The 22369-nt window shown below is 51.5% G+C and overlaps 1 protein-coding gene across 1 annotated transcript in view; it reads right to left on the bottom strand.

The window, feature by feature from the left end:
- The window catches only part of TNR (tenascin R), a 74612-nt gene extending 53944 nt beyond the window's left edge, over positions 1 to 20668 (bottom strand). Inside the window, exon 1 of the mRNA XM_061452043.1 lies at positions 20651 to 20668. The gene's annotated coding sequence lies outside the window, so the exon portion shown is untranslated. The remainder of the gene's footprint in view (positions 1 to 20650) is intronic.
- Positions 20669 to 22369: the final 1701 nt, after the last annotated feature.

Here is a 22369-nt window from a genome sequence, read left to right as displayed (position 1 = left end):
TGACCAGCCTGCCCTTGCTAATTCCTCCTCAAGGTCATCAGCTGGTCTCTCTCACCATCATCTCTGTTGCAGTGGCTCCTCATCCTCATCCTTGCTGTGGGCTGCCCTTACTAGGCACCACTGCATCCCTGTCTCTCAGGTTTGAGGCTTTGAAGGACAGCCTTGCCCTAAAACAAACCTCACAGGACTTGTCCAGGTCATTTGTCATGATACTTTTTATTGCCTTCTCTGCCTTGTACACCATGCTGCAGCACAGCATCCCCTCTCCCCAGGATCTGCACCTCTGCCTTGCATCTCCAGGGACCGTGGTCCTGCTGCGCTCATTGTGTGGCTGCATTTGTCTTAAGGATTGACCTTTCAGTTGTTATTAGCCTCGTGGTCACCTCCAGCACTGCCTGTCACGATGAATTAGAAATAGAGTCCTCTCTGCACCGTAGTCGTCATTAAACCAACCATCCCTTCTACCTGCTGCAGTCATCACCTCATTATAACTCCATTACCTTTAACAACAACTCGGTTACCATCCATTATCTTTCTTATCATCTTCTTTACAAGGCTGTTATCTGCACCTCCTCCTTTACAGCCATCCCCTCCTCAATTACGATTCCATTAGTTTTATTACCATCCCATTACAATCATAATTATTCCCATTACAGTTTTGAGATCTGTGTCTCTATCCAGACAAGTCAGTGTCTCCATCAGCCCCATCAGAAGCAGCACGTCTTTCTCATTCAGTGCTCCTCATTGCCTTCATTTCCTAGTACAGTTACCATCACCTTCTCTGCATTTGGAATTATCCCCATACCAATGGTGGTATTTTAATTATTTTTCATTATGGCTTTATAGTCCTTTGCAGTTACTGCTTCCTTTATCTGCTATTTTCCTTTTTCTGAAGTATCACAGTTGGGATGGGTACCGGTGCGTGAACTGAGACTCAGGTCAGTGATTTGCGCCAGCCCTGAGAGGGTACCTTCACCCCATCTCTGTCGTCCATTGCAACTCCAGCATTTAACCTCTGTTGCAGCCCTGATTACCGGTGCTATCTTTCTGTTACCTTTCAGACCGTCTCTGTTGCAGTTTCCCTGACAGGCATGGTCACCTCCTCCAGCAGGTGGTGTCCCTTCTCCACCCACTTGGGTGGAGGAGCATCCTTGAGTCTGCTTTTCTGTATCTAAAGCTGGACAGCAGCTCTAGGGACTGTATATTCTTTTAAATGAAAAGGAGATCTGTGCGATATTAGTACAAGAAGTGCTTTTGTTATAAAGGTACCAAATTTCATAAATTCTTATGGTGTAGCCCTGAGCTCTGCATCCTGTTGGTGTTGCTCTCCCCCTAGTTTCAATTGTGTGTCCACCCCAGACCTGCCTGTGCTTCCCCCATGCCACCACCTTCATCTTCCAGAAACCACCCTGATCACTCAGGAGCAGCATTTGGCAGCTCTTTCATCAGCACTAAGAGGAGGGAAAAAGCTTCTCAGCAGGCACAGGGTAGGTTGCATCATTCAGGGTGCCATGGAGGAGTAGGGTACCATTTTATCCCCTATATAGCACTGATGTAGCTAAGTGTTTTGCCAGCAGGTCTGTTACCCACACTCTTCAAGAGGACATTGAGAGATTGGAGCGGTTACAGAGAACTGCAAAACTCCCCAAGGGTGGGGAAGCTGCTGGCTTTAGAGAGCTCGGTCTGCTTAGTTTATCACAAAGATTGAGAGGTGACTTCATGATTTCCTATAAGAACTGCCAAGGCAGGGAAATAGTAAAGAAGGTACTAAAGATCTCTTTACAGCAGCAGGGAAAGGAAGAACAGGAGCGATGGCTGGGAGCTAAGGCAGGCAAATTTGGATGACTGATGCAGCACGTGGGGTTTGAAGTGAAAGCAATGCCCGTTTACAGCAGCTCCAGGAGGCTGCTGCAAAGGGTGAGATACAGCAGCTCATGAGTGATGTTTCCTCACGTCCCTAAACCCTGTTGTCTGTGGGTGATGTTCAGTGGCAGAGAAGCTGGTAACAGCTTGCAGGTAATTAACATCTCTGGTGTAAAAGGGAATGTAGCTCGTGTTTGAACGCCCCTGGTTTATTTCCCACAGTCGATAAGCTTTGCAGATAATGTGTCCCTCAGGGGGAGAAAAATGCTACCTTGTGCTTATCAGATTTTGTACTCTGTTTGGTTTAGCAACGCGAAGAGGGAGTATGGCTCAGAGGGAAAAATGAAAGATATAAAGGAATAAGGGTGTGACAAGGGTGGCCCTGGCAGAGCCAGGGAGCTCAGGCTGGGTGGCCCTGTGCAGCTGCAACCCTCCTGAGATGCTGCCAGGGAGCACCAGGAGGAAAAAGCTGACGAAAAGCTAATGGAGGCAGGGGGAGCTGCCATGCAGACACACTGTGCATGGGGCAGATAACAGCTCCCAGGACCACACTGCAACCCTGCTGCAGACTTTGTGGGAGTTTTTTGTTAATTCTGGCTTGGTTGAAGGAGACCAAAGAAAGGGAGATGAAGCAATTAGCATCTCTCTCCTATTATTTCTTTGCTTTGCTGCTTGTAAAGGCACCTGATGGAGCAAAGCTTGCTGCAAACATACGGCAGTGCCCTCTCCAGCACTGGCACTTCTGCTCTGCCCTGCCAGTTCCACAGAGATTTTGGGCAAGCACTTAAGCAAACCAGAGATGCCCTCTGCACACCTCAGTGCAGGAAATTTAAGCTTTTGGGGGGTCAAGGTGAAGTATTTGACCAAAGAATTAGGAAGCAGCACCAGGATGGAGACTGGCTCTCCTGACTTTGATCTGTAGCCATGGATTGCCTCTTAAAAAGCATAAACTGGGATTGCCCAAGGAAGCAGCTGAAGAGCTGCCTTGCTGCCACACCCTGCTACCTGTACCTTGGGGTTTTTACTGTGTGAAAGCAAGCAGCTGGCAGGAGGCAGGCAGCATGGTGACAAACACCTTCAGGATTGAAATAGCACACCCAGTAGCCCTCGCTAGCAGGTTTGTCCTGCCCAGGCTGCTCACTGCACATCTGGAGCCAGAACACCTGGGAGGTTTTATAAATTAAAATGAAACACAAGTTCTACTGATGAAAAACACACAGTTACAATAGACAGTAGATAAGACACTAGAGGATGAAAGTTTCTACAAGCTTTGAGGCCCTGGAAAGTTTTGGCAAGCTCAGTAAATAATTCTGGGGTTGAATTGGGGTGGCCCTTTTTCCCACAGAGCCCCTTGCGAGGGTCTGATCCTGCTGCTTGGCAGCCCACATCCCCTTACAACAGGCTATTTCCACTATGCACAGACATCTGCAGACTGCAAATAATCCATCACTTCCTGGCTGGGAGCTGGACTAGCCAGAACTGCTTTTACCACCACACACACCCATTGTAAACCAGTTGCAAACAGCAGCTGGGGGTGCCTGTCCCCCAAGAGGGATGCACTAGAATGTGCTGCGCTGTAGTTAGGAGCAAGCATGCTGCAGGCTGCCAGGCTGAGAAAGGAGCACCTTGGGGAATCTTTAAATGCAGCTCAATTACATTAGCTATACACCAGCCGAGGGGATAATTTACTGTCTCCAGACAGATGCTTTACTCCTTGCAACAAGATGAAAACAAGAAGGAGCGCAGCCTCATGCAGGCGCTGCCCATACCTGGGGACAATCTGGTCCCTGAACATCTCTGACAGGTCAAGAACCTCTGCTGATAGCTCTAGCATTTCCTTGCAAAGCATCAGCCCCGAGGGCTTTGCTGGCCAGTGGGTTTCTACATGTGCCTGATCTAGGAATACTCACGTACAGCCCTACCTGTAGGAGTAAATTAGTATTTGCTCAGCTGCTATCTAAGAGTTGGGGTTGCTCCCTGCTGCTCTGGGGAGGGCGTTATTTCAGGCAGCATGGATGTCCACTGCTCCCAGTCACCGGAAAACTGCTCTTTGGCTTGGCTGCTGGACCATTCAGCTGATTCATGGTTTAATTTCAAGTTTTGTGGTGCTGGCACCATCTTCTGGTCTAATTTTGCCCCCAGCCCATCACCAGAGCAAAACTCAGCCACTCCGAGGGACTAAAGCTTGCTCACTCTGGGAAGAAGCTGCACGGGGAGCAGCGCAGCATTGCATTGCAAGGTCCAACGGGAGCCAGCCCATCCACATTGGGATATCTCTCCATGACTGTACCTCCACAGAAATCCCAGCTTTCGAAGCTGATGTGGCTGGAGCCTGTTAAAGCTTCCCAGCGCCACCCCCAGCACTGTCCCCTCCCTCATACCGCACCACCCCCCCACCTGCCCCCTCAGTCTCTGCTCCAGGAGCTAAAGCCCAGATGGTGGGAACAGATTACCGTAGCCTCCGGGGCTATCCATCCTGGGCACTTTGGCAGGCCTGAACTCCCTCCAAATGACAAAAATAAATAAAATCTCTCAGCTTTAAATGCTGGGAAGCCCATGAAAAGCTGTGTACACAATGAAAACAAATACATGCTTAAATAACCTCTCTAACAGTATTTCTATAAAATGCCTCTCTAAATAACAGCAAGTGAAAGGCTTGCTCTGTCCTGATTAACCTCAGTTGGAGAAGACTGTCTGTATCAAATCATTACCGTCAGCTGATTAAAAATGAATTAAATCAAATGTAAAACAATTCCCAAAACATCCCCTTGCCTTTCCAATTCAGGGCTGAAATAAAAATAACAATAAACCTATAATGCTCAAAAGCAAATATAACACTAAGTCACCGCAGCCTGAGGATTAAGCAAGTGATAGGATCCTGGGATGGAAGGGGATGAATAGGATGGGAGGGATAGGGTGGAGTGGGATATGGGAGCTTGGCCATTGTTACCCCAATGAGAGGTGACAGGAGCAGGTATAAGAGTCATAAGGGATAAAGGGGATGCTGATATAAGTTAATTAAAATAACCCAAATGAGTCACCTATTCCTTAGCTTCTTGAACAGACACCTTTTTGAAGGGCTGGAGTCTGCTAAAGTGAGTTTTTAACATCCCTCTCATTTTTGTTTTACTTTTAGGAATCCCAGTAGACCCCTATGGTAAATATATCTGAGGGAAAGTGCAACATCACAAATCTCAAGTGTCAGATTACTAAATCCATCCCAAGATTAATAAATCCATCCCAACGGGACTATGCTCCAGCAACTGAAAGCCAACATGAGATGCTCCCTTTCACACAGCAAAGCCCCATCCCAGTGTGTTTACAGTGAAAACATCCCCAGCAGCACCCCTTGTGAGCGCTGAGGAGGGGGAAACAGTGGGCAAATCCTGCATTTGCTAGCCTGCACAGGCATCATCCTTCCCCATAGGAGCAAGCTCCAGGAAAACCTCTGAGTAGTGGAAAGACCTTAAATATTCCTTCTCCTGGTACTTGTCTCAACTATTTTGTCAATAACTGCATAGCAATTGCTGGGTCCCTCCAGGACCCATAAGCTGAGGTGCTCCAAGGTCATCCCCAAGAGGCATCCTAAGCTGGAGCAATGAAAGAGAAAAGTCCCAAAATTTTTGAGGTGTGGGGAGTGCATTCTCCACTGAAGCTGTGCTGGTGAAGCTGCTGCAATGTCCATGTGGTCCTCAGCACGAGCTGGCCAGAGAATTTTAGGTCTTGGGGTAGGGCTTCTGGCAAAATCCATGTTGCCAACACTTCTTGGACACAGCCCCATCAAACAAGAGTCTAATTGCTAACTGTAATTACAAAGAAAAAGGAGTAAATCATCTAGATTATCTTATTTTTGGCCTTCGTAGAGTGTCTTCAATATAATAAAGAAGAATAATTGACAACCAGAGGGGCCTACCATCCTGACACTTTAACAACAGTCTGTTTTAAGACACCAGAAATGCAACTCAGTGGTTCTAGAAGTTGTAAAAACTGTTGTAAAAACTACTCTTGGTCCAAGAAGTTGTAAAAACTTGTGTCCAATGAGAAGGGGACCATGACTGATGCAGAGTGCATTGGGGTGAGGGCATCCCTGCCAGGTCCAGTCCCTGGGAAAAGATGACCGTCCCCCATCCCCCTCAGCATCTGACCCCATGGGATGACCCCATTGGATGCACAGGGACCTGATGGCTGCAGAGGAGAACAAAGCATCACCAGGGTAGGTTTTTCTCCACCCCAGCCATGCCATAAAAGGAGCATCTAATTCCCTTCTGGTAGCAAGGAGAGCAAAGCTGGGCATGATGGGTCTGCAGCAGAGAGGTTTGCTCTTCTATCAGATGTATGGCCAGCAAAAATGCCTGTATGGATGAGCAATATTTTCTGCTTTTTGCTCTGCCTCTCTCCAGCTTTCCAACAGCAGGACACCCCTGCATCTTCCCTGCAGCACTGGCACCCGAAAACCAGCAGAAAACATCACTATGGGTGTTAATAAGAGCAGTGTGCATGCTATGAATGTAGGCATATATATTTTGGAGCATCCTTTTGGGGTGCAAGATGATGCATTTAATAGCACAGCCCTGTTGGGGGCTCAGTAAGGGTCGAGGGAAGGCATCATGGTGCTGGGTTATGGTGCCTGGCTGTTGACAGGAATTAGCACTGAGGTGCTACTTGCTTTGTTTCGAATAGCTCTTTCAACTTGAGCAGTAAAATTGATGTCTGAGCAGATAGTTGGGAAAATAGGAAACTCCTCTAAAGCAACTTGACACTTGGTGGAGGAATTGAGATGAGCTGTATCTTGAAGATGCTAGGTTTTGATCGTATTTCTTTTGCTTACAGAGAAGCAGAACAACCTGGCATGGTGGGTACCACATCCCCATCCCTCCGCCCCACACCCTCAGCTCTCCCTAACCCCCAACTCTCCAGTACTGCTCTCATCTCACTGCTTATTTCTCCACCTTGCTTTACTCTTCATTCTCCCATCTCCTGCATGTTTATCTAGTCCTCCAGCCACTCAGTCCTTGTTTAATTCACTCTCTCCTGCCCAGCCTCTACCTTGTACTCCTGGTTAGAGCTTTACCTATATATATTCTTAACCTTTGCCTCTTTCCTCTGTCTCTTTAATCTGTGCATCAATCTTGTTTATGGCCTCCATCATGCTGCTCATCTTGGATGCATTACTGGTGAGCTAATACAGCCCCATCTCTATGCCCTCTCTCCTAAGCTGTTCCCAGCTATATCTCCTCCACAATGCAAAGTGTGGTGGAAGAAGACCCTTCAGCACAGGAGCACAAGGTACAGTATCTCAGCATCCCACAGCAGGAATGGCTCCCCTCCCTGCCACAATTTTTGCCCCATAGGGGTTAGGCTTTGCTCTGCACACAGGCATCAAGAAACCTGCAGTTGGTGAACATGGGCAGGGGTACCCAACCTCCTGTATCCTTTTCCCATGGGATGGTTGGGACCCAGCCATGCCACAGAGGACAGCAGTTTGGAGACAAAGCTCACATCTCAGTGATGCTGCAAGACTGGTACCCAGGGAAGATTTCCCTGGCTTCAAGCCTGGAGGATCATCAGATAAACATCCCCAATACATCACCCCCTTGCTACACCTTATTTGCTGCTCTGGCACCAATGCTCCATGCCTTTCCTCAACCTCCCTGTTGCTGCTCCATCACTGCATGCCATGAAGTTTCCTCACAGAGTCCAGCATGGCTCTGCCTGTCATTTTTCCGCCTCCTCTCCCTCCCTTATGGTGGGAATTTTCCTCTTGCTGATTCACGCCTCCGTCACATCATTCTTTTAGCACTGACGCTGGCCATGCTCACCCCAGGGAAAGGCTAAAACCCCAAGCTGCTGCTTTGGGAACTGGCCATCTGCCAGTCCCATGCTGCCAACTCAGCCCAAACCCTGCACCTGTGCTGAGCGAACTCAAACCTCTCCCACCATTGGGATCAAACAAGGAAAATTTCAGGGTTCATTTTCTCCCGGTTGCCCTATCATTAACCCTGTGCTCAGAACCAATTCCCCATGCTGGGAACAGCACACCTCCAGCTTCTTAAGAAAAAGCCTTCTTGAGTATTAGAAACCCCCGTGGCTCTTCCTTCTGAGCCATTGACAATAAAAATGTCAAGGGGCTGGTCACAGCCCCACGGGTATCAACTACATCCCTAGTGGGATGGAGCCATTTTCAGACCTAGAGAGGTTTTGGGGGAGGAGAAGCATTCAGGTCCCACCATAGGCACTTCGGGCAGGGGGTTCAACAGCCTCTTCCCTGTGATAGTCATTACTGGTGTTTTCTCCCCTCCCCTCTGTTTCCTCCTACCTCTCTCCACATCACATGGATCCAACCCCTGTGGAGGAATCTCTTGCCCAGTGGGACCAGCTGATGGGACTCACTGACGGGTCACTGCTGGCCCCACCAAACAGGTGTTTCCAATTGGCTTTGCCAATCATTTTCTATCTTTGAAGGCTGTCTTTTACTTTTTGCTATTACAAAGGCTCAAGACATATCCCATCCAAGCCGCTTCCTTCCTAAACCCCATTAATTTCAGCATCCCTGCCAACCTTGCCCTTTGCTAGCAGTAATACTGCCTCCCACCAAGGGGGTGTATAAAGGGACCACGCAAAACCTGCCTGCCTGGGAAGCAATTCCAAGTAATTCAAGCTCAGCTGCAGCGGCCCTTGTGATGGACTCAGGAGTTCCACTGCCTGCTCAGCTCTGGCAGGGCCCCTGCAAGCATTCGGGATATGTCTCTAAATCCAGTACCACAGAGGAATGACTGCTGGGCACTTTGTTCCCTGCAGGACGGGTACACTGAGCAGACTGTGGGCAGGCTCCTGCTCCTGGTCAGAAAAAGCAGGATGTGGCACACCCCTGCCTTTCCCATGGATGTTGGCACATTGCTGCAACGAAAACCCCTTGCTCGGTGCCCATGCTTCTGTTTCCCTAAGCAGGATTAGGAATAAAGACAATGAGCAATCCCCTAAAGAGACTAAAAAGTTAAATCCTTCACTTTGGGACTTTGCATTCCCTTTGCTACAGCAGCCAGAGAAACCCGTGCAGCTGCCCTCGATAAACCCCCTCCTGGCTAGGGGTGTCGGTGCACCCTGAGCACCCCTACAAGCAGGGAGACCTCATGGGATGGAATGAGTTTGGAAGGTCTCAGCCACACCAGCGTGCTCTGCTGCTGCTCTCCTGCAGGCAAAAACTTCTTGTCCCTTGCCCACACACTCAGTCCAGGATGGGAAAAGCCCACTGAGCTGCTTGGAGCCAGCACAGCTCTGTGTCACCTGCTGTCCCTGTGGCCATCCCAGGGGACACCTCCTCTTTTCCCGCATCATCTTGGCAACCGCAGAGGATAATTAGTGAGTAACGAGCCCCACAGTCACAAAGTCAGGTTGGCTGCTGTGCCACAAGGTACAAATTACAGGGGAATGGGGCATTCAGCTGCATTACCATCATCAGTGATAATCAAGAGAAGCCCCTAACCTGTACAAAGCTGCAGGGTGCACGACAGCAGGCTGGGGAATGAGAATATAGTAATTATTGGGTAATTGTAAAGTAATGAGGGGAGATTAATGCCACTGGCCTGTGATGCAGCTGGGTGGCACTTGCCTGTTGTGGCTTGTAACACCAGCATGGCCACCCTGGGGACCAGGTGGACTGCTCAGCCACATCCTTCCCAGCTAACAAGAAATTAAAGTTTTTCGGGATGTGAGCAGGAGCTATGGACTGGGACCAGCTCCCAGCTGACTGCACATGGCAGTGGCATCACCACCCTGCCCCAAATCCCACTGAACATGGGCAAAGAGCATTTCAGTGGTGCTGGGCTGGGGCTTGCCCATGCAAGGGTCATCACCCATGGGCTGCTGAATGGGATCCCAAATTCAGCCCGCACCCAGCCAGGGTGCACAGGACTTTGGTACAAGGAAACCTGCCAGCAGCACGCATACGTGAGGGATGCAGCAGTGGCACACACGTCTCCTCCTTCAGCTGTATTTAAAACCAAGATAAAACCTTATTCTTCTCTGAGGCATGACCAGCTCCATCTCTGCCCTGCTTTACCAGCCTGGTGCAGAGGAGAATTGGTTCACTCCCAGCTGAAAGGCACACACCTTCCTCAGTTCCCAAGTGATGCTCATCAGGATGCTTATCCTCCTGCTTGTGCAGGACCCATGTGCACAATGCCCTGGTGGCAATAGAAACCCATCTTTCCTGGCTGGATCTTGCTCTGCCATCAGCTTCACAGGATCCCATATGAGAATTTCTTCCCTGGTTATGCTGGGACCCAAAGGGGATGTGCAAGGGCAGGACCAAATGACAGCACTGCTCCTACCCGGCAGCTGAAATATGTACTGAGGCCAAACTACAGAGGAGTGAGAGTTCACCTGGGACTTAATGGGTATTTTTAAAACCCAAGGCCTTGCTATTTATGGTCATTAAATGTTCCCCTGTTCATTCTGCAAAGGGTAAGCACATTAACCTGCTGGCCTGACTGCCCTCTGCTAACCACATCCTCATCACACAAATCCCCCTGACATTTGAAACTGCTCTTTTTTCCAAACCCACTGCCTGCTCTCACTTCCCAACCCAATATTTCAGGCTTGGGTTGTTTCTTGTCTTTCCTGAGGATCTCACAACATAAACTGTGAGAAGGAAGAAGAAAAGACCCATTATCAAAGCATCAGGCATAAGCATGTCTCCATCATGAAGAGATTAATTTGTTCTATAATTAATACCCTAAAACTGCAGGGAGAAGCCCTCCCTTGGGCAGGCGGGTAGAGCTTCACCCCTGCCAGGGCTCAACCACTGCCTGTTCTGCCATCACCACCTCTCCTGCCAGCTCCCATTTCCATGGAAACCTGCCTTCCTCCCTCCTTTCCCTGCCTGCATTCCCGCTAATTTAAGGAAACCAGTTGTTTTCTGCTCCCCAAGGAGTTGCCTGGACAGGCTGGAGACATCCCACCGGGGCAGGCAGTGGTGCATCCCTGCCCGTCAGTATCTGGCAGCCCTGCCCATCATTAACAGGCAAATCTTGGGATGGGTGCATGCCCTTGTTTCTGCTCTCTGGCAGTTTGGGCAGATAAGGGCACAATCCCTCCTTATCTCTGTCTCTTTCAGCTCTTCCCTCCTGGTCCTTTCTGTGGCTCTCTCTCCTCTCCCAACCCTCCTTATCTCCCCCCTCCCCCCCCCCCCCCCCCCCCCCCCCCCCCCGCCAGCTTTGTTTACATCAGTAAACACTTGTCCAGGTCAACACGTTTTCCTGATAAACGCATTTCCATTGATTGCTGGAAAGGAAAATCCCCCGGAGCAGAAGATTCGATGTGCTGGGTATTGATAACACCTCCAAATCCCTCTTATCCCCCACCCCAGCCCTCCATCTTGGTGAAAAGTACACATTTTGGGGACCCCCTTTGAGTGGAGGCAGAAGGGATTCCCTCCTGCAGGTACAAGATGTAAGATGTGACATGTGAAGCAGACATATAAGGCACCTATAAATCCACCTGGGAGACTGAGGGCAAGACCCAAAGCACTGACTCTTCCACGCTGCACCCATGGGTGAAAAATCACCTCCAGCTGCTTCCCCAGCCAAACACCCCAGTGCATCAGCACCTGCACCCGTGTCCATGCTGGCAACCCATTGCATCCTGTTTCTCCTCCCTGGGCCTGCTCAAATATTCCCATTTCATGCTGGAAAGCAGGGATGCTCAGGCACTGCCAGAGCTTCTCCACTGAGCCCTGCGAATGGGGATGGCAGGAAGTGTCACCATGCAGTGGCTGGAGTCCCGCAGGCTGTTAATGCATCTGGGATGGGGAAACTCATGAGTTGCTATAGCAAGTGATTAAGCTGTAAAGTCACAATCAAAAAAAGAGAAATTTAAAGGCATTAAGCTTTCTGCCTCTGCCACAAATAAGATACTCCCCATTGCGGTCACCCCTCCTGGACCACATCAGCTACTGCAGGACCTTGTGGGTGAGATGTGTGGCTGTGGGTTCCTACCAAGACTCCCCAGGTACCTGTAAGGTTCACTCAAGAGGCTTTTTTTTAGACTAAAAATGCTGAATGACATATAATCTACTGTGCAAAATGATGTTTCACTCACCCGCTTGGCCAGTGGTTCACCTCCTTTAGAGCAGAACATGCACAGGGCAATGCTGGGAAGCATCACAGCCCAGTAAGCTTCATCATTTGGTGTGGGGAGAAAACAAATCCAATTATAATAACAAATAATTAATGATAAATGATTAAAAAATACATTAAAATTACAAATAATAAGTTGGGCTGGGAAGAAAGCAACCCAAGGGCTCCATAAGCCTGCTATAACCTACTAGAGCCCTGACCCAAGGGAGCCAGAAAAGCTCTCTGTGGCAGAGCATAAGGAGCTGTAATGAATTCTGAGTTTCCACTAGGCTTTAATAAAGTCTTTCTGCAGAGGCTATTAAGAGAAGTAAGATGAGAGATGAAAGTTTGTTACAGATCAGAAATGGTCTAGAAGACTGAGGAGAAGAAGGGCTGAGCAGTGGTGAAGGACAGAGAGCCTTGGACATCTCCTATGGGGCTCATGCACCAGGGAGGGGGCTGGATGAGCTGGACTGCATGGGGGGCTGCAGGAAGGTGCATCATGCCTATCCTCGGGAAGGATTTTAAAGCAGAAGCTAAACCTCATTCAGTCCCGGTGTGGGTGTTCATTCAAAATGAAAGCTGCCTTTGCTGCTTAAAGATGCTGATGCCACCTCCCTCAGCATCCATCCTGCACATTAACAACATAGCCCCCCCAACAAAAAGCTGGGTTTACCCTGGCTCAGCCTAACTAATGCTGCCAGACACTCCCCTGCTAGTCAAAGCCTAGGTACCACAGCTCCATCATGAATTTTCACCCAGCTCCATCCTGATTTTCAACCCGTGTTGGCTCTGGGGATGTTTTTGAGGTGCCGTGGGGATGGCCCTGCTTCTCCTCAGGTCACCAACTTTAGGTCCACCCCTTGCTGAGAGGGCAAGGATGACCTTTACCAAAGGCAAAAGCAGCCATACAGCTATCCAGGAACTGAGGGGGGTTACACCCCACAAGGGCTCCCCAGTCCCACCTGGCTTCATGACTGTGAGTTGCTGCAAACTCCCAGTGCCTCCAAAGCCCTGCCCTGCTGGGATGGAATTTTTTAATTGGATTGTGACAAACATTTAATACCTAATAGAGCTCACACCGGCACAGTTAATTAAGAAGGTGACTAATCCAATTCACTCGTGGGAGCACAGGAAGAGAGGGAGTGAGAGGGAGGGAGCCTGCATGCATGGCTCCCTCGGTGGGAAGGGAGCAGGGGATGGGGAAAAAATCAGCTCAGCAGCTATCGCCCTTCATTTCGTGTGTGTGCATTAACGATGAAGACAGACTTTTCTCCATTGTTTTCCCTTCCCCTTGTAAGCACCAGAACCAGTGGGTAAATGCTGAGCTGTCTCACGCTCCATGTGGGCATCAGTGGGGTACCAGCTCCGACCAAGGGTAGCAATTCATGGCAGGTCAGATGCTGGCAGCTGAAGGCTGTTTGGGGCTTGGCTGTAGAGATGTCCATAGCCCAGATCTTGCTCTTATTTTAAAACACCCTCAGCTGGTTTTCCAGCTCTGGATGTGATGCTGAGACCCAGACACTGCAGTGCATCCCCCCTCCAAACAGGACCCTGCTGTGGGGCCGGTCCCAGGCACGTAGGGCTGGCAGAGCCAGCTGTGGCAACATCTGTATGCCACTCACTGCCTGTCCCCCCGGAGTTGATAAATAAAACAAGTGGAGTTATTTTGGCCCTGGGGACAGGGCTGTCTCCCAGAGCACAGAGCTGCTCTTTCTCTGTCTCTCTGTGGCGCCAGAGTTCATTGTTATTCCCCAGCGGAGAACAGGACGTGGTTTGATCTGAGGTCCCCATCTGCAGCGGGCAGTCGGAGAGAGACTCTCTTCATATTCGCGCCTAACAGCATCAATAGCGCCTTTAAATGAAGCCCCAGGGGGAAACAAAAGGCCAGAGCTGGGAAGAGCACGGAGGTGAAGCCAGAGAGGGATGGAGGGGACGGGGACAGGGACACAGCCAGGGGACGAGAGGAGAGCAGGATGAGCCGGAGCGGAAGACAAGAAGGGAAATCAGAAATCCAACAGCTCTGTATAAACCATGTTTCCTATCAAAAACAGGGCAGCTGGAGGACCTTGAGATGCAGTCAGCAGTGCCACAAGTGCTGGGTACCAGGGATGCTGGTAACATCACCCGCCTCCAGCTCGTCAGTTGCCCAGTGCCACCAGCCCAGCAGGGAAGTGCCCTGCATGTTAATCAGTGTCCTGCTGCAATTAGTCTTCATTATGCAAGGCTAGCGAAAGGAGGAGCTGCTTTAGCAAAATGATAAGTGGATGGGTTAAAACTGGGGAGGGAAAAAAAACAACCCAAAGGAGAACCAACCAACCTCTTCTCAGGGATGCTGCCAGGCTGGGGCCAGTGGCACCACTGAAAGCACCTGCTGGGACCCTGACGTGCACAGGGTGATGGGTGCACATCAGCCAGACATGGCAACTATAGCATCTCGTAGTTAATGAGGAATTACATGGAAGATTTATCCCTCCTGTGGCCAGGAGTGAAGAGCCCCCCAGGGACCTCCTGCATCATCCCTCTTTCAGAAAATAATTACTTAAGTTAAAATTATTTACTAAGTGAGGCAATTTTCAGTGTGCTATCTCAGAGCCATTTGCACGGTTTACTTTGTTACTAGTGCTACATTATAAATTAACTGTGTAATTAAAGACAAGTTTAATGCTGATGCTTTGCAGGGGGATTTTAAGTCTCCATGCAAGTACAAGAATCCCTTCTCAAAACACACGCGTGTCATGTGAGGAGGGACCAAACCCTGTGCTGAGGCCATGCACAGAGACAGGCAGGACCAGGCAGGGCCAGGCGGGGCACTGATCCCTCATGACATACATCAGGTCCTGTTAGTGCCAGTGTGTCCCCTCGGGGAGCCCCTCGCTCCCCCAAGCAACAAGGACCAGATCGAACCAAATCAATCTGTGTTTTAATTACCATCCATGCTCTTGCCTCAGGGATGCTGAGCTCGGCTGCCAGCAGCTGAAGTCACCTCCGGTGGAGCTCCCTGCTTGTTCCCCGTGTTATTTAACAGGGACACGGTTATGCTCCATCAACAGGCCTATTCCCAGCTGTGGTGCTTGGCAAGGTGAGGCTGCAAAACTGCACGTGGATTAGAGGACTCACCCACCAAAAAAACAAGGAAAATAAAAAGCGCACTTTAGTAATGCACGTTTTCAGCAATTTCTGCTGACTAACATGATTTCAGCCGAAATGAAGGAAGCCATCAGGGAAACGGCTGGAGAGCTTCACCAGGAAACACTTCCCTATTGGAGATTACAGAATTACAGAATGGTTTCGGTTGGAAGGGACCTTAAAGATCATCTGAGATGATGCTCTAGGACCTAGTGGTGGCACTTGATCCCCAGGGCATGCTCTATTCCTCCTGCTTGCTCACCCATCCTGCACCCACCACCCTGCTCCATCACGGTGCAGGCAGGGCTCAGGGGTCACTTCCCCTGCTAGCGATGAGCTCGGAAAGTCAAAGCCCAGCCTCTGCCTGTGCGGCCGCTGGGGTGCAGACAGCCATCCGCGGGTGCTGTCTCCCACCGCGGGCAGTGCGGCAGGGTCTGAACACATCAGTATCGACTTGACAATCAATTTTCAAATCCCAGGCAGCCAGGCCAGGGAAGAGTAATTACGGCAGCCAGGCGTGTGCTCCAGCTAATGCAGGCGGAGCAGCATTCCCTGGGGACATTGCCTCGCATCCCGTGATGGAAAGGGTCTGAAACAGAAAGCGGTGCTGGGAGGGCAGAGTTAAGGCAGTTTTCCTTCCTCCGGGAAGGATATTTGCACATCAGAGGGAGAGCCAGCACCCACTGTAGCATCTCTGCTCCCCAGGCACCTCTCCAGCCCCATCCACAGCCTCCAGCCCTCCAAGAACTCAAGCAAGTTCTTCTGCCCAAATGAGTGAGAGGATGAGGAGGGAGCTGCCCCTCGGATGAAGGACAGAAAGGTGACATTTCTCGCTTCCATGATGCTCCTTGTGAGCAGAGGGGAAGGACAGAGACAATCCCTTGCCTCTGTCAGACCCCTCTCCTGGATGAGAGCCATTACCAAAGGATATTTCTACACCTGTAGTAGCTACATGCACTTCATTTTCCTAAAGCATAAGAGATTTTGAGATCACCTCCAACAGCAAAAGGAGATCTGGATGGGCTAAGGGAAGCGAGGTGTGTTAGCAACATCTCATGCCCACCCAGATGCCAATTAAACACCCCTGAATAATTCTTTTACCAATGACCCGTATGACCACATGCTAGCAGGAGGCTTCAAATCTCATCTTCCCATGGTGGCTTATTGTGGTGGACAAGCACTGGAGCTCTGCCTATCCTGGGAGAAGACTTGGGGAGCAGAAACGCCTGCCAAAAGTCCATATTTTGCAAAAAAAAAGGCAAGAGCAGGGCAGGGAGGTGGTAGCTGGGGTGAGTCCTAGCTTCTCCTGGGTCAAGCTGCCCAAAAAACCCAATAGCTTAGACAAAAAATGTTTGGATTAAGATTTCTGCTTGCCAGACCAAGACCTCAGAGAGCCCATACCACTTCTGCTGTCCTTTTGCTGAGTTTTTTAGGGGGATCTGGACTCTTTTCTATCCCCAGCCACCCCAGGAGTGTGGGGGAGTATTTAGTGTCCCTGGGATTTCCACCCCACTGGCAAATCTGTCAGCAACCATCCATGAGGGTGCCCAGCATGGGCAGGAGGAGAGGGGAGATGTGGCATCCTGCAGCCCTGACACCTCACCCACCCCATGTTTTCCCAGCCTCTGCCAGCTTGGATGCTGACGTGCTGCCAGGATGAGCTCACCATGCCAGCTTATTAAAAACACTGTGTTTTACTGAAGGCGGCTTGTTGAAGCTGGGAGACACAGGGAAGGCAGCTGCCAGCTTCGCTGCCTGCACCTTTCCAGTGCTGCTGCCCTGCGAATACTTTACCGGGGAGAAACATGCTGGCTTATGGAAATACAAGGCTTTGACATTGCAAAGCATCAAGGAAAATAAAAGGGGGGGAAAAAAAGAGCCAATTACCTGGGGCTCATCAAGGAGCTGCTGCGAGAAATTGCGATGGGTAATTATAAAGTGAAAATAAAATCAAGCTGCAAGATGAGAATGACAAGCTGGGGGGACTGGAAAGGCACAGGAGGAGAGGGGCGCCCAGCACCCTGCAGCAACCTGTGGCTGGGAGTTTTGGTGCTGAGATTTTAGCCAGGAAGTATGCTCCTTTGAATATCAATTTGATCAGAACACCTCCCTGCCAAAGGAGGTCTGGAGGCCAGGAGGAGGGTGGGGACGGTGATGTCTCAACAGGCAGCACTGAGCCAGCTGCCAGCTCCAGCTGCCTCTCCCTGGGCTGGATCAGTCCAACTACTCCAAACTCTGGGGCTATTTCAGGGAATACCATCATCAATTACTTAGTGCAGTGATGCTGCTGCCCCAGTGGGAAGAGGCTCGCTTACCTGCCCTCCAACCTCTCCTTCAGACAGGGAATAGCAGGGGGGGAGAGAGGGCCTTTCCATCCCCATGAAACGTCATTGAAGCAACTTCCTTTGAGGACTGTGGGAGCAGAGGCAGCCGATGGGGACAAGCTCTAACTAAAGGTCAGCTGAAATACTGCTGGGCACCCCAGGATTCATTTCAACACATCGATAAGGAATGCTTGACCTGTCTTGCGAGACATGTGAGAAAGTGCTGGGAGGAAAAATCCTTCCAGATCTGGACAAAAGGCATCTGCCAAACCTGTCCTATATTTTCTATTTTACTTTTAAATTTCCTATTCCTATCCCTTATTTCCTTATTTTATTTCTTGCACAACAAGGGTGACACTGGGCTAGAGCAGTGTTGTGGGTTAGGGGAGACAGCGAAGTAATCACACTGTCTAACATATCCCATAGAGACCTTAAGATTCAAGTGCTAAAATGCCATCAAATTTAGCAGCCACCTCCCAGTAACTCCAGACAGCAAACTGGGCATGTTTCCTACAGTTCCTAAGCAAACAGTTTCCTACTATTCCTACAGCAAACAGGTCCTAAGAACTGGGATGACCCAAGAGGTGCCAGGTTTTGCCCTCACTGGGATTTTACCCTGGCCTGGCTGTAGGATGCTGCTCCGCTGGCTGGGACCACTCTATGAGTAGAAACAGCATCTAACAACATTGACTATTTCTCATTACAAGTGCAATTAAAAGGAGAGAGTATTACAAGTGACAGCCCCATCGTGTCCCTGTCCCTTGACCGTCGCATGCTGCCTTTATCTTTTCTGCCTGGGCAGTTCCATCAATGGATCGACTTCCTCCCCTGCCTAATTTATGGCTCCTTTGTGTTTGTTTGGATAATATGGTTAAACATCTACTTTACACTCTGCATGCTTGTACTCGCTAATTAGCATTTTTCTCGGTGTTTATTGCATTTGTTATGCACTCTGGCAAGATGAACAGGAACAAGGAGAGAGCTGGGAGCCCTATAGACACTGCACTGGGGGCAGGAGCTGCAGCCCCAGCCCAGCCCAGTAGGTGGGTGCCTGTCGTATCCCCCCCCCCGGCCTAAGCTGCGGATGAAGCTGTTGGCAGCCAGAGCTACAGCTGTGTCAGGGAAGGGCTCCCCTAGGATTTATGTCTGCATCCTAACACAGTCCTTGAGCAGCTTTAGGGTGGACTGGGGACCATGGAGCATCACTGTCAGGGGAACAGAGAGAGATCAGTGTGTATCCCCACGGCTGCTGCCCTACAGTGACAAACCATCCCACAGCCTTCTGACCTCACCTTGTTGATGCTCAAAGCCACTTGCTGAGTCCTTCTGTGCTCGTTTGAGGTGCTGGGCAAGGCAGGCAGTTATCCAGGAGGGTGATTTGAGGCCCCCTGTGCTCCACGAGCAGCCCTGTGGTCATGAGGATCTCTACCCGTCCCTGCCCACAGAGCCACCTCTCTTTGCCAGAACCACCTCACCTCACCTCTCTCAAAGGAAAACCCAACCTCAGCCCAAACCAGACCTTCTCTTCAGCCTTACTTCATGAGGATTTTCAATCTCCCCCCCCCCCCCCCCCCCCCCGCATGATCATGATGTGTCCTGGCAACCAGCATTGTAATCTTCCAGTCCGGGCGGTGAATCCATACCACCCTGGGGTGCAGCTCTGCCCTGTGGCAGCAGTACAAGTCCCAGCCCTCAAGGAGTCACCACCTCTTGCTACTCTGCAGCACCTCTACCTCTGCCTGTCCGGCATCCTGTCCTGGGGGTTCACACCCCCTTGCTGTGAGCGCGGCTCATGCTCCACCAAAGGTGCAGGAAAACCTGCCTTCCTGCCTGCTCCCCATACTGCTGTTTCCCTGCCTGCAGACACATGTCCTACAGGGCTGCTATGCAGGGGCAGGCACAGGGATGCAGTCGGCAGAAAGGAACCCCCAAATCTGGCCCTTCCTTAAGACCCCAATGCCGCTACAGGATGGAATATCTAGTCTCAGCTGGAACAGGAACAGGAGCTTACAGCGCGAGGCTCTCCCCATTTCCAGCCGGAGGGCAGGATACAGGGATGCTTCTTTCCCCCAGGCTCCGTAGCGCCTTGACGAAACCCTTTCCTCCCCAGAAAGCGTCCCCCCACTGGGCTCAGCGTCCTCCTGCTCTCGGGACAGATGGATTCTGCCAGAAGCCGTAACAGGTAACTGCTAAAGAAGCTCTCCTAATTAACGTGTGCCTCGGAAACACCCTCGCCGCCCCTTTCCCCAGATGCTCGGCCACCCCTCCGCTCAGCGGTCACCTCGCCAAAAGAGCGCTCCGCTCGGCTTTAAAAGTCGCAGCTCAGCGCAGGCTCAGGGAACATCTTTCAGCCCAAAGCTGTCAGATGACCCCTTCCAGGGCTCAGCTCTCCTAGTGAAAGGCACCGTCGCTGCCCGCAAGGCGCTCCTGAGCGGGCAGGAGAGCAGGCAAAAATCACATTCAAACTTTGGTGAATTAAAGCAGAAAGCTGGGGTTAAGGACGTGGGTGGTCTTCGTGTCCGTCAGCAGCATCTGCGGGCAGACGGCAGCCGTGTGCGGGAAGGAACGGCTGCGCAGGGTTGTTTCCACCCCACCTGGAGTTGGGGATGCTGCTTCCCCCGCGGCTGCCGGCACGGCCCTGCGGGGAATGGGGCCCGCAGCAGAGGGGAGCCACGGGCGGGAGGAAGGCGGAAGCGGGCTAAGGAGGAGAGCTGAAGCGTGGGCTTGGCAGGGAGAGGGTGTGAATGACCCCTCCAGCATTGCCTGCGAGTATGCAGCAAGAAACCTCCTCCGCGCACAGTCTCCTCTCTCCGTGTGACGCAGGTGCCAAGAGCCAAATTTCTTTAACCTCATTCCAGCAACAAAAGGAACTTGCAGAAAGTGCAGGCAGCCTTCCCACCCCCCCGCGAAAAGAGAAAAGCAAGCCCACCCCCCTTCCCCTGCACAGCCTCCTGTGGCCGGGCCGGGGGACGCTGCGCCGCGGCTGGGGACCCGCGGGAACCTTCCCACCGCCGCTTCTCTCCGCGCCCAACTCAGCGCCTCAAGGGTGGAGACGGGGACACGCACACACACACCCGGAGCGCAGGGGCCGGGGCGCGGCCGCCCGCGGGGCTGGGACGCGCGGAGCAGCGCGGACGAACGGGGCGCGGAGTCCGAAGCGCCAGGAAGCGGAGCTCGGAGCCGGAACGCGGAGCTGTCCGCGGTGCTGAGGACACTCACCGGGCCGGGCCGGGCCGGGCCGGCGCCTCCTGCCGCCGCCGCCGGGAAGAAAGTGGGGCGGCCCCTCTCCGGCGGGTCCCCGTGCTCGGCCTGGCGCCCTGCCTGGCGCCGGCAGCCCCGCTGGCTGCTGCGGCGGAGAGCAGCGACCCCGGGACTGCCTCGCTGCCGCTCCCTCCCCTGCTTAAATTTCAGCAGCTTCTTTTTTTTTTTGCGTTGTTTCCCCCCTGCTCTCCCCCTGCTCCCTCCGCTCCCCGCGCCGCGCTCTCCCAGCAGCAGCCACCTAGCGGGCAGAGCGGGGAGGGAAATCCCACCCGCAGACCCACGCGGCCCCGCCGCATCGCCTCCCGCCGCCCCCCGGCCGCCCCCGACACTGCCACTGCCACGGCCACGCCGCTCCCGAAGGAGCGAAGCGACTGGAAAAGAGGGAGAAGGGGAGGGATGGGGCCACGCAACAAAATGGGATGCAAAAAAAGTGAGAGCCAACTGAGTTCGGCCTCATCCTCGTTGAGCTCTGAATGCGAAGCAGCGCGGCTTCAGAAGTGGTCAGAAGGATGAACCACCTCTGCTGTGAGGAAAGAGAGAGCTGCAGTTGTTCAGCCTGGGAAAGAGAAGGCTCAGGGGAGTCCTTACTGTGTCCTTTCAGTACTCAAAGGGGGTCATAAGAAAGATGGGGAAAGCGCGTCTGAAGTTGCATGCAGAGTTAGACTGAATTGCTCTTTTCAACTCAAGAAGCTACATGCAAGCAATAGACTCAAATAACTGATCAGGCCCTCCTGGCTTTCTCTATCCAGGATCCTTGTGATGGGCAAAGCGACCTGACTGGGTCCTGCCTTGGATGCTGAAACCACGGCAGCTGGAGAAGAGGAGGTCACTGCTGTCCTTTGCCTTCCAGCCGTGATGACAAGCTTACAAGTCAAAGTCAAGGACAACATCCCTGAAAGTCATGTTTTGACCATGACCGTGCCCGTGCATGAAGCAGAGGTTTCTTGCCCAGCTCCCTCAGGGCAGGGTGGCTGGGTGTGAAACTGCATGCTTTAATTCCTGTGGTAGTGAAGGTGCAAGAAAAAAAGCAGGGTCAAGTAGGCCCCAAAGCTGTCACCACCCACCTAAGAGGATCCTTAATGAAACCCATAGTGAAACTGAGGAGCAACACAAAGTCTTTGGTTCTTAACATACTTCAGAGCAAAATACAACTTTAAAATGGGAAGCTCCCTTGCTCTGCAGCCAACACAAGAAGTTGTCCAAGGGACATCTATGGAGGGGAGAGAGGGTGGCTTGCACGAGGTATGGATGGTCTGAAGGGGTCCCTGGGGGCCACTCAGGAAAAGCTAGAGATCTTGATTTAGAAGCAGTCTTTATTGAGATCATTTCAAATCCCTTTTCCCCCTCAGTTTTGCTCATGTTGTTTCCAGTTGTTTGGGACTCTGGGCCATAATCACCCACATAGCCCAGGTACCCTCACTCTTCCTGAGCCTGCCTTGCTGATGCCAGCAGGAATTAAGCCTCAGTTGGACACTCCAGAGGGTTTCCATCCCTGCAATAACACACCAAGTTAGGGAAAAGCAACCTTCAGTGAACGAGACCTTCTGGAATGGCCTGAAACCCCCAGGATCCCTTCCCTGTGTAGTCTTGTGGGAGGCTCAGCAGTGAGCTGAATCTTTTTCTACCCCTCCCTCTCCCAGCACTGCCTTCCAAAACTCATGGACAGAACACAGCCGA

The sequence above is a fragment of the Pezoporus flaviventris genome, unplaced genomic scaffold (genome assembly GCF_033815535.1).
Source record: "Pezoporus flaviventris isolate CSIRO_AGI_PZ_B2104156 unplaced genomic scaffold, CSIRO_AGI_Pfla_v1 ptg000013l, whole genome shotgun sequence".
In the NCBI taxonomy this organism is placed as follows: domain Eukaryota; kingdom Metazoa; phylum Chordata; class Aves; order Psittaciformes; family Psittacidae; genus Pezoporus; species Pezoporus flaviventris.
This window is presented reverse-complemented; position numbering and strand designations above follow the sequence as displayed.